The sequence below is a fragment of the Salvelinus fontinalis genome, chromosome 33, assembly GCF_029448725.1.
Source record: "Salvelinus fontinalis isolate EN_2023a chromosome 33, ASM2944872v1, whole genome shotgun sequence".
NCBI classification, from domain to species: domain Eukaryota; kingdom Metazoa; phylum Chordata; class Actinopteri; order Salmoniformes; family Salmonidae; genus Salvelinus; species Salvelinus fontinalis.
In genome coordinates, this window is record NC_074697.1 from 29,369,542 (window position 1) to 29,382,918 (window position 13,377).

Below are 13,377 nucleotides of genomic sequence, written 5' to 3' on the forward strand. Positions count from 1 at the left end.
GAGGGAGGGAGGAGACGGAGGAGAGAGAGGAGAACGAGAGTTACGGAGGAGAGGGAGGAGAGAGAGGAGAACGAGAGGGACGGAGGAGACGGAGGAGAGAGAGGAGAACGAGAGGGAGGGAGGAGACGGAGGAGAGAGAGGAGAACGAGAGGGAGGGAGGAGACGGAGGAGAGAGAGGAGAACGAGAGGGACGGAGGAGAGAGAGGAGAACGAGAGGGACGGAGGAGACGGAGGAGAGAGAGGAGAACGAGAGGGACGGAGGAGACGGAGGAGAGAGGGGGAAAGAGAGGGAGGGAGGAGACGGAGGAGAGAGAGGAGAACGAGAGGGACGGAGGAGAGGGGGGAGAGAGGGGGAAAGAGAGGGGGGGAGGAGACGGAGGAGAGAGAGGAGAACGAGAGGGACGGAGGAGACGGAGGAAAGAGAGGAGAACGAGAGGGAGGGAGGAGACGGAGGAGAGAGAGGAGAACGAGAGGGACGGAGGAGAGAGGGGGAAAGAGAGGGAGGGAGGAGACGGAGGAGAGAGAGGAGAACGAGAGGGACGGAGGAGAGGGGGGAGAGAGGGGGAAAGAGAGGGAGGGAGGAGACGGAGGAGAGAGAGGAGAACGAGAGGGACGGAGGAGGGGGAGGAGAGAGAGGAGAACGAGAGGGACGGAGGAGACGGAGGAGAGAGGGGGAAAGAGAGGGAGGGAGGAGACGGAGGAGAGAGAGGAGAACGAGAGGGACGGAGGAGAGGGGGAGAGAGGGGGAAAGAGAGGGGGGGAGGAGACGGAGGAGAGAGAGGAGAACGAGAGGGGGGAGGAGACGGAGGAGAGAGAGGAGAATGAGAGGGAGGGAGGAGACGGAGGAGAGAGAGGAGAACGAGAGGGACGGAGGAGACGGAGGAGAGAGGGGGAAAGAGAGGGAGGGAGGAGACGGAGGAGAGAGAGGAGAACGAGAGGGACGGAGGAGAGGGAGGAGAGAGGGGGAAAGAGAGGGAGGGAGGAGACGGAGGAGAGAGGAGAACGAGAGGGACGGAGGAGAGGGAGGAGAGAGGGGGAAAGAGAGGGGGGGAGGAGACGGAGGAGAGAGAGGAGAACGAGAGGGACGGAGGAGAGGGAGAGAAAGGGGGAAAGAGAGGGAGGGAGGAGACGGAGGAGAGAGAGGAGAACGAGAGGGACGGAGGAGAGGGGGGAGAGAGGGGAAAGTTAGGGAGCGAGGAAACGGAGGAGAGAGAGGAGAACGAGAGGGACGGAGGAGAGGGGGGAGAGAGGGGGAAAGAGAGGGAGGGAGGAGACGGAGGAGAGAGAGGAGAAAGAGAGGGACGGAGGAGAGGGAGGAGAGAGGGGGAAAGAGAGGGAGGGAGGATACGGAGGAGAGAGAGGAGAACGAGAGGGACGGAGGAGAGGGAGGAGAGAGGGGGAAAGAGAGGGAGGGAGGAGACGGAGGAGAGAGGAGAACGAGAGGGACGGAGGAGACGGAGGAGAGAGAGGAGAACGAGAGGGAGGGAGGAGACGGAGGAGAGAGAGGAGAACGAGAGGGACGGAGGAGAGGGGGGAGAGAGGGGGAAAGAGAGGGAGGGAGGAGACGGAGGAGAGAGAGGAGAAAGAAAGGGACGGAGGAGAGGGAGGCGAGAGGGGGAAAGAGAGGGAGGGAGGAGACGGAGGAGGAGAGTTAGGAGAACGAGAGGGACGGAGGAGAGGGAGGAGAGAGGGGGAAAGAGAGGGAGGGAGGAGACGGAGGAGAGAGAGGAGAACGAGAGGGACGGAGGAGAGGGAGGAGAGAGAGGAGAACGAGAGGGACGGAGGAGAGGGAGGAGAGAGGGGGAAAGAGAGGGAGGGAGGAGACGGAGGAGAGAGAGGAGAACGAGAGGGACGGAGGAGACGGAGGAGAGAGGGGGAACGAGAGGGAGGGAGGAGACGGAGGAGAGAGAGGAGAACGAGAGTTACGGAGGAGAGGGGGGAGAGAGGGGGAAAGAGAGGGAGGGAGGAGACGGAGGAGAGAGAGGAGAACGAGAGGGACGGAGGAGAGGGAGGAGAGAGGGGGAAAGAGAGGGAGGGAGGAGACGGAGGAGAGAGAGGAGAACGAGAGGGACGGAGGAGACGGAGGAGAGAGAGGAGAACGAGAGGGAGGGAGGAGACGGAGGAGAGAGAGGAGAACGAGAGGGACGGAGGAGACGGAGGAGAGAGGGGGAAAGAGAGGGAGGGAGGAGACGGAGGAGAGAGAGGAGAACGAGAGGGACGGAGGAGAGGGGGGAGAGAGGGGGAAAGAGAGGGAGGGAGGAGACGGAGGAGAGAGAGGAGAACGAGAGGGACGGAGGAGAGGGAGGAGAGAGAGGAGAACGAGAGGGACGGAGGAGACGGAGGAGAGAGGGGGAAAGAGAGGGAGGGAGGAGACGGAGGAGAGAGAGGAGAACGAGAGGGACGGAGGAGATGGAGGAGAGAGGGGGAAAGAGAGGGAGGGAGGAGACGGAGGAGAGAGAGGAGAACGAGAGGGACGGAGGAGACGGAGGAGAGAGAGGAGAACGAGAGGGAGGGAGGAGATGGAGGAGAGAGAGGAGAACGAGAGGGACGGAGGAGACGGAGGAGAGAGGGGGAAAGAGAGGGAGGGAGGAGACGGAGGAGAGAGAGGAGAACGAGAGGGACGGAGGAGACGGAGGAGAGAGGGGGAAAGAGAGGGAGGGAGGAGACGGAGGAGAGAGGGGGAAAGAGAGGGAGGGAGGAGACGGAGGAGAGAGAGGAGAACGAGAGGGACGGAGGAGAGGGGGGAGAGATGGGGAAAGAGAGGGGGGCAGGAGACGGAGGAGAGAGGAGAACGAGAGGGACTGAGGAGACGGAGGAGAGAGAGGAGAACGAGAGGGAGGGAGGAGACGGAGGAGAGAGAGGAGAACGAGAGGGACGGAGGAGACGGAGGAGAGAGGGGGAAAGAGAGGGAGGGAGGAGACGGAGGAGAGAGAGGAGAACGAGAGGGACGGAGGAGAGGGGGGAGAGAGGGGGAAAGAGAGGGAGGGAGGAGACGGAGGAGAGAGAGGAGAACGAGAGGGACGGAGGAGAGGGAGGAGAGAGGGGGAAAGAGAGGGAGGGAGGAGGCGGAGGAGAGAGAGGAGAACGAGAGGGACGGAGGAGAGGGAGGAGAGAGAGGAGAACGAGAGGGACGGAGGAGAGGGAGGAGAGAGAGGAGAACGAGAGGGACGGAGGAGACGGAGGAGAGAGGGGGAAAGAGAGGGAGGGAGGAGACGGAGGAGAGAGAGGAGAACGAGAGGGACGGAGGAGAGGAAGGAGAGAGGGGGAAAGAGAGGGAGGGAGGAGACGGAGGAGAGAGAGGAGAACGAGAGGGACGGAGGAGACGGAGGAGAGAGAGGAGAACGAGAGGGAGGGAGGAGACGGAGGAGAGAGAGGAGAACGAGAGGGACGGAGGAGACGGAGGAGAGAGGGGGAAAGAGAGGGAGGGAGGAGACAGAGGAGAGAGAGGAGAACGAGAGGGACGGAGGAGACGGAGGAGAGAGGGGGAAAGAGAGGGAGGGAGGAGACGGAGGAGAGAGAGGAGAACCAGAGGGACGGAGGAGACGGAGGAGAGAGGGGGAAAGAGAGGGAGGGAGGAGACGGAGGAGAGAGAGGAGAACGAGAGGGAGGGAGGAGACGGAGGATAGAGAGGAGAACGAGAGGGACGGAGGAGACAGAGGAGAGAGAGGAGAACGAGAGGGACGGAGGAGAGGGAGAGAAAGGGGGAAAGAGAGGGAGGGAGGAGACGGAGGAGAGAGAGGAGAACGAGAGGGACGGAGGAGACGGATGAGAGAGGGGGAAAGAGAGGGAGGGAGGAGACGGAGGAGAGAGAGGAGAACGAGAGGGACGGAGGAGAGGGAGGAGAGAGGGGGAAAGAGAGGGAGGGAGGAGACGGAGGAGAGAGGAGAACGAGAGGGACGGAGGAGAGGGAGGAGAGAGGGGGAAAGAGAGGGGGGGAGGAGACGGAGGAGAGAGAGGAGAACGAGAGGGACGGAGGAGAGGGAGAGAAAGGGGGAAAGAGAGGGAGGGAGGAGACGGAGGAGAGAGAGGAGAACGAGAGGGACGGAGGAGAGGGGGGAGAGAGGGGAAAGAGAGGGACGGAGGAGAGGGAGGAGAGAGAGGAGAACGAGAGGGACGGAGGAGAGGGAGGAGAGAGAGGAGAACGAGAGGGACGGAGGAGACGGAGGAGAGAGGGGGAAAGAGAGGGAGGGAGGAGACGGAGGAGAGAGAGGAGAACGAGAGGGACGGAGGAGAGGGAGGAGAGAGGGGGAAAGAGAGGGAGGGAGGAGACGGAGGAGAGAGAGGAGAACGAGAGGGACGGAGGAGACGGAGGAGAGAGAGGAGAACGAGAGGGAGGGAGGAGACGGAGGAGAGAGAGGAGAACGAGAGGGACGGAGGAGACGGAGGAGAGAGGGGGAAAGAGAGGGAGGGAGGAGACAGAGGAGAGAGAGGAGAACGAGAGGGACGGAGGAGACGGAGGAGAGAGGGGGAAAGAGAGGGAGGGAGGAGACGGAGGAGAGAGAGGAGAACCAGAGGGACGGAGGAGACGGAGGAGAGAGGGGGAAAGAGAGGGAGGGAGGAGACGGAGGAGAGAGAGGAGAACGAGAGGGAGGGAGGAGACGGAGGATAGAGAGGGAGAACGAGAGGGACGGAGGAGACGGAGGAGAGAGAGGAGAACGAGAGGGACAGAGGAGACGGATGAGAGAGGGGGAAAGAGAGGGAGGGAGGAGACGGAGGAGAGAGGGGGAAAGAGAGGGGGGGAGGAGACGGAGGAGAGAGAGGAGAACGAGAGGGACGGAGGAGAGGGAGAGAAAGGGGGAAAGAGAGGGAGGGAGGAGACGGAGGAGAGAGAGGAGAACGAGAGGGACGGAGGAGAGGGGGGAGAGAGGGGAAAGTTAGGGAGCGAGGAAACGGAGGAGAGAGAGGAGAACGAGAGGGACGGAGGAGAGGGGGGAGAGAGGGGGAAAGAGAGGGAGGGAGGAGACGGAGGAGAGAGAGGAGAAAGAGAGGGACGGAGGAGAGGGAGGAGAGAGGGGGAAAGAGAGGGAGGGAGGAGACGGAGGAGAGAGAGGAGAACGAGAGGGACGGAGGAGAGGGAGGAGAGAGGGGGAAAGAGAGGGAGGGAGGAGACGGAGGAGAGAGAGGAGAACGAGAGGGACGGAGGAGAGGGAGGAGAGAGGGGGAAAGAGAGGGAGGGAGGAGACGGAGGAGAGAGAGGAGAACGAGAGGGACGGAGGAGACGGATGAGAGAGGGGGAAAGAGAGGGAGGGAGGAGACGGAGGAGAGAGAGGAGAACGAGAGGGACGGAGGAGAGGGAGGAGAGAGGGGGAAAGAGAGGGAGGGAGGAGACGGAGGAGAGAGGAGAACGAGAGGGACGGAGGAGAGGGAGGAGAGAGGGGGAAAGAGAGGGGGGGAGGAGACGGAGGAGAGAGAGGAGAACGAGAGGGACGGAGGAGAGGGAGAGAAAGGGGGAAAGAGAGGGAGGGAGGAGACGGAGGAGAGAGAGGAGAACGAGAGGGACGGAGGAGAGGGGGGAGAGAGGGGAAAGAGAGGGACGGAGGAGAGGGAGGAGAGAGAGGAGAACGAGAGGGACGGAGGAGAGGGAGGAGAGAGAGGAGAACGAGAGGGACGGAGGAGACGGAGGAGAGAGGGGGAAAGAGAGGGAGGGAGGAGACGGAGGAGAGAGAGGAGAACGAGAGGGACGGAGGAGAGGGAGGAGAGAGGGGGAAAGAGAGGGAGGGAGGAGACGGAGGAGAGAGAGGAGAACGAGAGGGACGGAGGAGACGGAGGAGAGAGAGGAGAACGAGAGGGAGGGAGGAGACGGAGGAGAGAGAGGAGAACGAGAGGGACGGAGGAGACGGAGGAGAGAGGGGGAAAGAGAGGGAGGGAGGAGACAGAGGAGAGAGAGGAGAACGAGAGGGACGGAGGAGACGGAGGAGAGAGGGGGAAAGAGAGGGAGGGAGGAGACGGAGGAGAGAGAGGAGAACCAGAGGGACGGAGGAGACGGAGGAGAGAGGGGGAAAGAGAGGGAGGGAGGAGACGGAGGAGAGAGAGGAGAACGAGAGGGAGGGAGGAGACGGAGGATAGAGAGGGAGAACGAGAGGGACGGAGGAGACGGAGGAGAGAGAGGAGAACGAGAGGGACAGAGGAGACGGATGAGAGAGGGGGAAAGAGAGGGAGGGAGGAGACGGAGGAGAGAGGGGGAAAGAGAGGGGGGGAGGAGACGGAGGAGAGAGAGGAGAACGAGAGGGACGGAGGAGAGGGAGAGAAAGGGGGAAAGAGAGGGAGGGAGGAGACGGAGGAGAGAGAGGAGAACGAGAGGGACGGAGGAGAGGGGGGAGAGAGGGGAAAGTTAGGGAGCGAGGAAACGGAGGAGAGAGAGGAGAACGAGAGGGACGGAGGAGAGGGGGGAGAGAGGGGGAAAGAGAGGGAGGGAGGAGACGGAGGAGAGAGAGGAGAAAGAGAGGGACGGAGGAGAGGGAGGAGAGAGGGGGAAAGAGAGGGAGGGAGGAGACGGAGGAGAGAGAGGAGAACGAGAGGGACGGAGGAGAGGGAGGAGAGAGGGAGAAAGAGAGGGAGGGAGGAGACGGAGGAGAGAGGAGAACGAGAGGGACGGAGGAGACGGAGGAGAGAGAGGAGAACGAGAGGGAGGGAGGAGACGGAGGAGAGAGAGGAGAACGAGAGGGACGGAGGAGAGGGGGGAGAGAGGGGGAAAGAGAGGGAGGGAGGAGACGGAGGAGAGAGAGGAGAAAGAGAGGGACGGAGGAGAGGGAGGCGAGAGTGGGAAAGAGAGGGAGGGAGGAGACGGAGGAGGAGAGTTAGGAGAACGAGAGGGACGGAGGAGAGGGAGGAGAGAGGGGGAAAGAGAGGGAGGGAGGAGACGGAGGAGAGAGAGGAGAACGAGAGGGACGGAGGAGAGGGAGGAGAGAGAGGAGAACGAGAGGGACGGAGGAGAGGGAGGAGAGAGGGGGAAAGAGAGGGAGGGAGGAGACGGAGGAGAGAGAGGAGAACGAGAGGGACGGAGGAGACGGAGGAGAGAGGGGGAACGAGAGGGAGGGAGGAGACGGAGGAGAGAGAGGAGAACGAGAGGGAAGGAGGAGAGGGGGGAGAGAGGGGGAAAGAGAGGGAGGGAGGAGACGGAGGAGAGAGAGGAGAACGAGAGGGACGGAGGAGAGGGAGGAGAGAGGGGGAAAGAGAGGGAGGGAGGAGACGGAGGAGAGAGAGGAGAACGAGAGGGACGGAGGAGACGGAGGAGAGAGAGGAGATCGAGAGGGAGGGAGGAGACGGAGGAGAGAGAGGAGAACGAGAGGGACGGAGGAGACGGAGGAGAGAGGGGGAAAGAGAGGGAGGGAGGAGACGGAGGAGAGAGAGGAGAACGAGAGGGACGGAGGAGAGGGGGGAGAGAGGGGGAAAGAGAGGGAGGGAGGAGACGGAGGAGAGAGAGGAGAACGAGAGGGACGGAGGAGAGGGAGGAGAGAGAGGAGAACGAGAGGGACGGAGGAGACGGAGGAGAGAGGGGGAAAGAGAGGGAGGGAGGAGACGGAGGAGAGAGAGGAGAACGAGAGGGACGGAGGAGATGGAGGAGAGAGGGGGAAAGAGAGGGAGGGAGGAGACGGAGGAGAGAGAGGAGAACGAGAGGGACGGAGGAGACGGAGGAGAGAGAGGAGAACGAGAGGGAGGGAGGAGATGGAGGAGAGAGAGGAGAACGAGAGGGACGGAGGAGACGGAGGAGAGAGGGGGAAAGAGAGGGAGGGAGGAGACGGAGGAGAGAGAGGAGAACGAGAGGGACGGAGGAGACGGAGGAGAGAGGGGGAAAGAGAGGGAGGGAGGAGACGGAGGAGAGAGGGGGAAAGAGAGGGAGGGAGGAGACGGAGGAGAGAGAGGAGAACGAGAGGGACGGAGGAGAGGGGGGAGAGATGGGGAAAGAGAGGGGGGCAGGAGACGGAGGAGAGAGGAGAACGAGAGGGACTGAGGAGACGGAGGAGAGAGAGGAGAACGAGAGGGAGGGAGGAGACGGAGGAGAGAGAGGAGAACGAGAGGGACGGGGAGACGGAGGAGAGAGGGGGAAAGAGAGGGAGGGAGGAGACGGAGGAGAGAGAGGAGAACGAGAGGGACGGAGGAGAGGGGGGAGAGAGGGGGAAAGAGAGGGAGGGAGGAGACGGAGGAGAGAGAGGAGAACGAGAGGGACGGAGGAGAGGGAGGAGAGAGGGGGAAAGAGAGGGAGGGAGGAGGCGGAGGAGAGAGAGGAGAACGAGAGGGACGGAGGAGAGGGAGGAGAGAGAGGAGAACGAGAGGGACGGAGGAGAGGGAGGAGAGAGAGGAGAACGAGAGGGACGGAGGAGACGGAGGAGAGAGGGGGAAAGAGAGGGAGGGAGGAGACGGAGGAGAGAGAGGAGAACGAGAGGGACGGAAAAGACGGATGAGAGAGGGGGAAAGAGAGGGAGGGAGGAGACGGAGGAGAGAGAGGAGAACGAGAGGGACGGAGGAGAGGGGGGAGAGAGGGGGAAAGAGAGGGAGGGAGGAGACGGAGGAGAGAGAGGAGAACGAGAGGGACGGAGGAGAGGGAGGAGAGAGGGGGAAAGAGAGGGAGGGAGGAGACGGAGGAGAGAGAGGAGAACGAGAGGGACGGAGGAGAGGGAGGAGAGAGGGGGAAAGAGAGGGAGGGAGGAGACGGAGGAGAGAGAGGAGAACGAGAGGGACGGAGGAGAGGGAGGAGAGAGGGGGAAAGAGAGGGAGGGAGGAGACGGAGGAGAGAGAGGAGAACGAGAGGGACGGAGGAGACGGAGGAGAGAGAGGAGAACGAGAGGGAGGGAGGAGATGGAGGAGAGAGAGGAGAACGAGAGGGACGTAGGAGACGGAGGAGAGAGAGGGAAATAGAGGGAGGGAGGAGACGGAGGAGAGAGAGGAGAACGAGAGGGACGGAGGAGACGGAGGAGAGAGAGGAGAACGAGAGGGAGGGAGGAGACGGAGGAGAGAGAGGAGAACGAGAGGGAGGGAGGAGACGGAGGAGAGAGAGGAGAACGAGAGGGACGGAGGAGACGGAGGAGAGAGAGGAGAACGAGAGGGACGGAGGAGACGGAGGAGAGAGGGGGAAAGAGAGGGAGGGAGGAGACGGAGGAGAGAGAGGAGAACGAGAGGGACGGAGGAGAGGGGGGAGAGAGGGGGAAAGAGAGGGGGGGAGGAGACGGAGGATAGAGAGGAGAACGAGAGGGACGGAGGAGACGGAGGAAAGAGAGGAGAACGAGAGGGAGGGAGGAGACGGAGGAGAGAGAGGAGAACGAGAGGGACGGAGGAGACGGAGGAGAGAGGGGGAAAGAGAGGGAGGGAGGAGACGGAGGAGAGAGAGGAGAACGAGAGGGACGGAGGAGAGGGGGGAGAGAAGGGGAAAGAGAGGGAGGGAGGAGACGGAGGAGAGAGAGGAGAACGAGAGGGACGGAGGAGAGGGAGGAGAGAGAGGAGAACGAGAGGGACGGAGGAGACGGAGGAGAGAGGGGGAAAGAGAGGGAGGGAGGAGACGGAGGAGAGAGAGGAGAACGAGAGGGACGGAGGAGACGGAGGAGAGAGGGGGAAAGAGAGGGAGGGAGGAGACGGAGGAGAGAGAGGAGAACGAGAGGGAGGGAGGAGACGGAGGAGAGAGAGGAGAACGAGAGGGACGGAGGAGACGGAGGAGAGAGAGGAGAACGAGAGGGACGGAGGAGACGGAGGAGAGAGGGGGAAAGAGACGGAGGGAGGAGACGGAGGAGAGAGGGGAGAACGAGAGGGACGGAGGAGATGGAGGAGAGAGGGGGAAAGAGAGGGAGGGAGGAGACGGAGGAGAGAGGGGGAAAGAGAGGGAGGGAGGAGACGGAGGAGAGAGAGGAGAACGAGAGGGACGGAGGAGAGGGAGGAGAGAGGGGGAAAGAGAGGGAGGGAGGAGACGGAGGAGAGAGAGGAGAACGAGAGGGACGGAGGAGAGGGAGGAGAGAGAGGAGAACGAGAGGGACGGAGGAGAGGGAGGAGAGAGAGGAGACCGAGAGGGACGGAGGAGACGGAGGAGAGAGGGGGAAAGAGAGGGAGGGATGAGACGGAGGAGAGAGAGGAGTACGAGAGGGACGGAGGAGAGGGAGGAGAGAGGGGGAAAGAGAGGGAGGGAGGAGACGGAGGAGAGAGAGGAGAACGAGAGGGACGGAGGAGACGGAGGAGAGAGAGGAGAACGAGAGGGAGGGAGGAGACGGAGGAGAGAGAGGAGAACGAGAGGGACGGAGGAGAGGGAGGAGAGAGGGGGAAAGAGAGGGAGGGAGGAGACGGAGGAGAGAGGAGAACGAGAGGGACGGAGGAGACGGAGGAGAGAGAGGAGAACGAGAGGGAGGGAGGAGACGGAGGAGAGAGAGGAGAACGAGAGGGACGGAGGAGAGGGGGGAGAGAGGGGGAAAGAGAGGGAGGGAGGAGACGGAGGAGAGAGAGGAGAAAGAGAGGGACGGAGGAGAGGGAGGCGAGAGGGGGAAAGAGAGGGAGGGAGGAGACGGAGGAGGAGAGAGGAGAACGAGAGGGACGGAGGAGAGGGAGGAGAGAGGGGGAAAGAGAGGGAGGGAGGAGACGGAGGAGAGAGAGGAGAACGAGAGGGACGGAGGAGAGGGAGGAGAGAGAGGAGAACGAGAGGGACGGAGGAGAGGGAGGAGAGAGGGGGAAAGAGAGGGAGGGAGGAGACGGAGGAGAGAGAGGAGAACGAGAGGGACGGAGGAGACGGAGGAGAGAGGGGGAACGAGAGGGAGGGAGGAGACGGAGGAGAGAGAGGAGAACGAGAGGGACGGAGGAGAGGGGGGAGAGAGGGGGAAAGAGAGGGAGGGAGGAGACGGAGGAGAGAGGAGAACGAGAGGGACGGAGGAGACGGAGGAGAGAGAGGAGAACGAGAGGGAGGGAGGAGACGGAGGAGAGAGAGGAGAACGAGAGGGACGGAGGAGAGGGGGGAGAGAGGGGGAAAGAGAGGGAGGGAGGAGACGGAGGAGAGAGAGGAGAACGAGAGGGACGGAGGAGACGGAGGAGAGAGAGGAGAACGAGAGGGAGGGAGGAGACGGAGGAGAGAGAGGAGAACGAGAGGGACGGAGGAGACGGAGGAGAGAGGGGGAAAGAGAGGGAGGGAGGAGACGGAGGAGAGAGAGGAGAACGAGAGGGACGGAGGAGAGGGGGGAGAGAGGGGGAAAGAGAGGGAGGGAGGAGACGGAGGAGAGAGAGGAGAACGAGAGGGACGGAGGAGAGGGAGGAGAGAGAGGAGAACGAGAGGGACGGAGGAGACGGAGGAGAGAGGGGGAAAGAGAGGGAGGGAGGAGACGGAGGAGAGAGAGGAGAACGAGAGGGACGGAGGAGATGGAGGAGAGAGGGGGAAAGAGAGGGAGGGAGGAGACGGAGGAGAGAGAGGAGAACGAGAGGGACGGAGGAGACGGAGGAGAGAGGGGGAAAGAGAGGGAGGGAGGAGACGGAGGAGAGAGAGGAGAACGAGAGGGACGGAGGAGACGGAGGAGAGAGGGGGAAAGAGAGGGAGGGAGGAGACGGAGGAGAGAGGGGGAAAGAGAGGGAGGGAGGAGACGGAGGAGAGAGAGGAGAACGAGAGGGACGGAGGAGAGGGGGGAGAGATGGGGAAAGAGAGGGGGGCAGGAGACGGAGGAGAGAGGAGAACGAGAGGGACTGAGGAGACGGAGGAGAGAGGAGAACGAGAGGGACTGAGGAGACGGAGGAGAGAGAGGAGAACGAGAGGGACGGAGGAGACGGAGGAGAGAGGGGGAAAGAGAGGGACGGAGGAGACGGAGGAGAGAGAGGAGAACGAGAGGGACGGAGGAGAGGGGGGAGAGAGGGGGAAAGAGAGGGAGGGAGGAGACGGAGGAGAGAGAGGAGAACGAGAGGGACGGAGGAGAGGGAGGAGAGAGGGGGAAAGAGAGGGAGGGAGGAGGCGGAGGAGAGAGAGGAGAACGAGAGGGACGGAGGAGAGGGAGGAGAGAGAGGAGAACGAGAGGGACGGAGGAGAGGGAGGAGAGAGAGGAGAACGAGAGGGACGGAGGAGACGGAGGAGAGAGGGGGAAAGAGAGGGAGGGAGGAGACGGAGGAGAGAGAGGAGAACGAGAGGGACGGAGGAGAGGGGGGAGAGATGGGGAAAGAGAGGGGGGCAGGAGACGGAGGAGAGAGGAGAACGAGAGGGACTGAGGAGACGGAGGAGAGAGAGGAGAACGAGAGGGAGGGAGGAGACGGAGGAGAGAGAGGAGAACGAGAGGGACGGAGGAGACGGAGGAGAGAGGGGGAAAGAGAGGGAGGGAGGAGACGGAGGAGAGAGAGGAGAACGAGAGGGACGGAGGAGAGGGGGGAGAGAGGGGGAAAGAGAGGGAGGGAGGAGACGGAGGAGAGAGAGGAGAACGAGAGGGACGGAGGAGAGGGAGGAGAGAGGGGGAAAGAGAGGGAGGGAGGAGGCGGAGGAGAGAGAGGAGAACGAGAGGGACGGAGGAGAGAGAGGAGAGAGAGGAGAACGAGAGGGACGGAGGAGAGGGAGGAGAGAGAGGAGAACGAGAGGGACGGAGGAGACGGAGGAGAGAGGGGGAAAGAGAGGGAGGGAGGAGACGGAGGAGAGAGAGGAGAACGAGAGGGACGGAGGAGACGGATGAGAGAGGGGGAAAGAGAGGGAGGGAGGAGACGGAGGAGAGAGAGGAGAACGAGAGGGACGGAGGAGAGGGGGGAGAGAGGGGGAAAGAGAGGGAGGGAGGAGACGGAGGAGAGAGAGGAGAACGAGAGGGACGGAGGAGAGGGAGGAGAGAGGGGGAAAGAGAGGGAGGGAGGAGACGGAGGAGAGAGAGGAGAACGAGAGGGACGGAGGAGAGGGAGGAGAGAGGGGGAAAGAGAGGGAGGGAGGAGACGGAGGAGAGAGAGGAGAACGAGAGGGACGGAGGAGAGGGAGGAGAGAGGGGGAAAGAGAGGGAGGGAGGAGACGGAGGAGAGAGAGGAGAACGAGAGGGACGGAGGAGAGGGAGGAGAGAGGGGGAAAGAGAGGGAGGGAGGAGACGGAGGAGAGAGAGGAGAACGAGAGGGACGGAGGAGACGGAGGAGAGAGAGGAGAACGAGAGGGAGGGAGGAGATGGAGGAGAGAGAGGAGAACGAGAGGGACGTAGGAGACGGAGGAGAGAGTGGAGAACGAGAGGGACGGAGGAGACGGAGGAGAGAGAGGAGAACGAGAGGGACGGAGGAGACGGAGGAGAGAGGGGGAAAGAGACGGAGGGAGGAGACGGAGGAGAGAGGGGAGAACGAGAGGGACGGAGGAGACGGAGGAGAGAGGGGGAAAGAGAGGGAGGGAGGAGACGGAGGAGAGAGGGGGAAAGAGAGGGAGGGAGGAGACGGAGGAGAGAGAGGAGAACGAAAGGGACGGAGGAGAGGGAGGAGAGA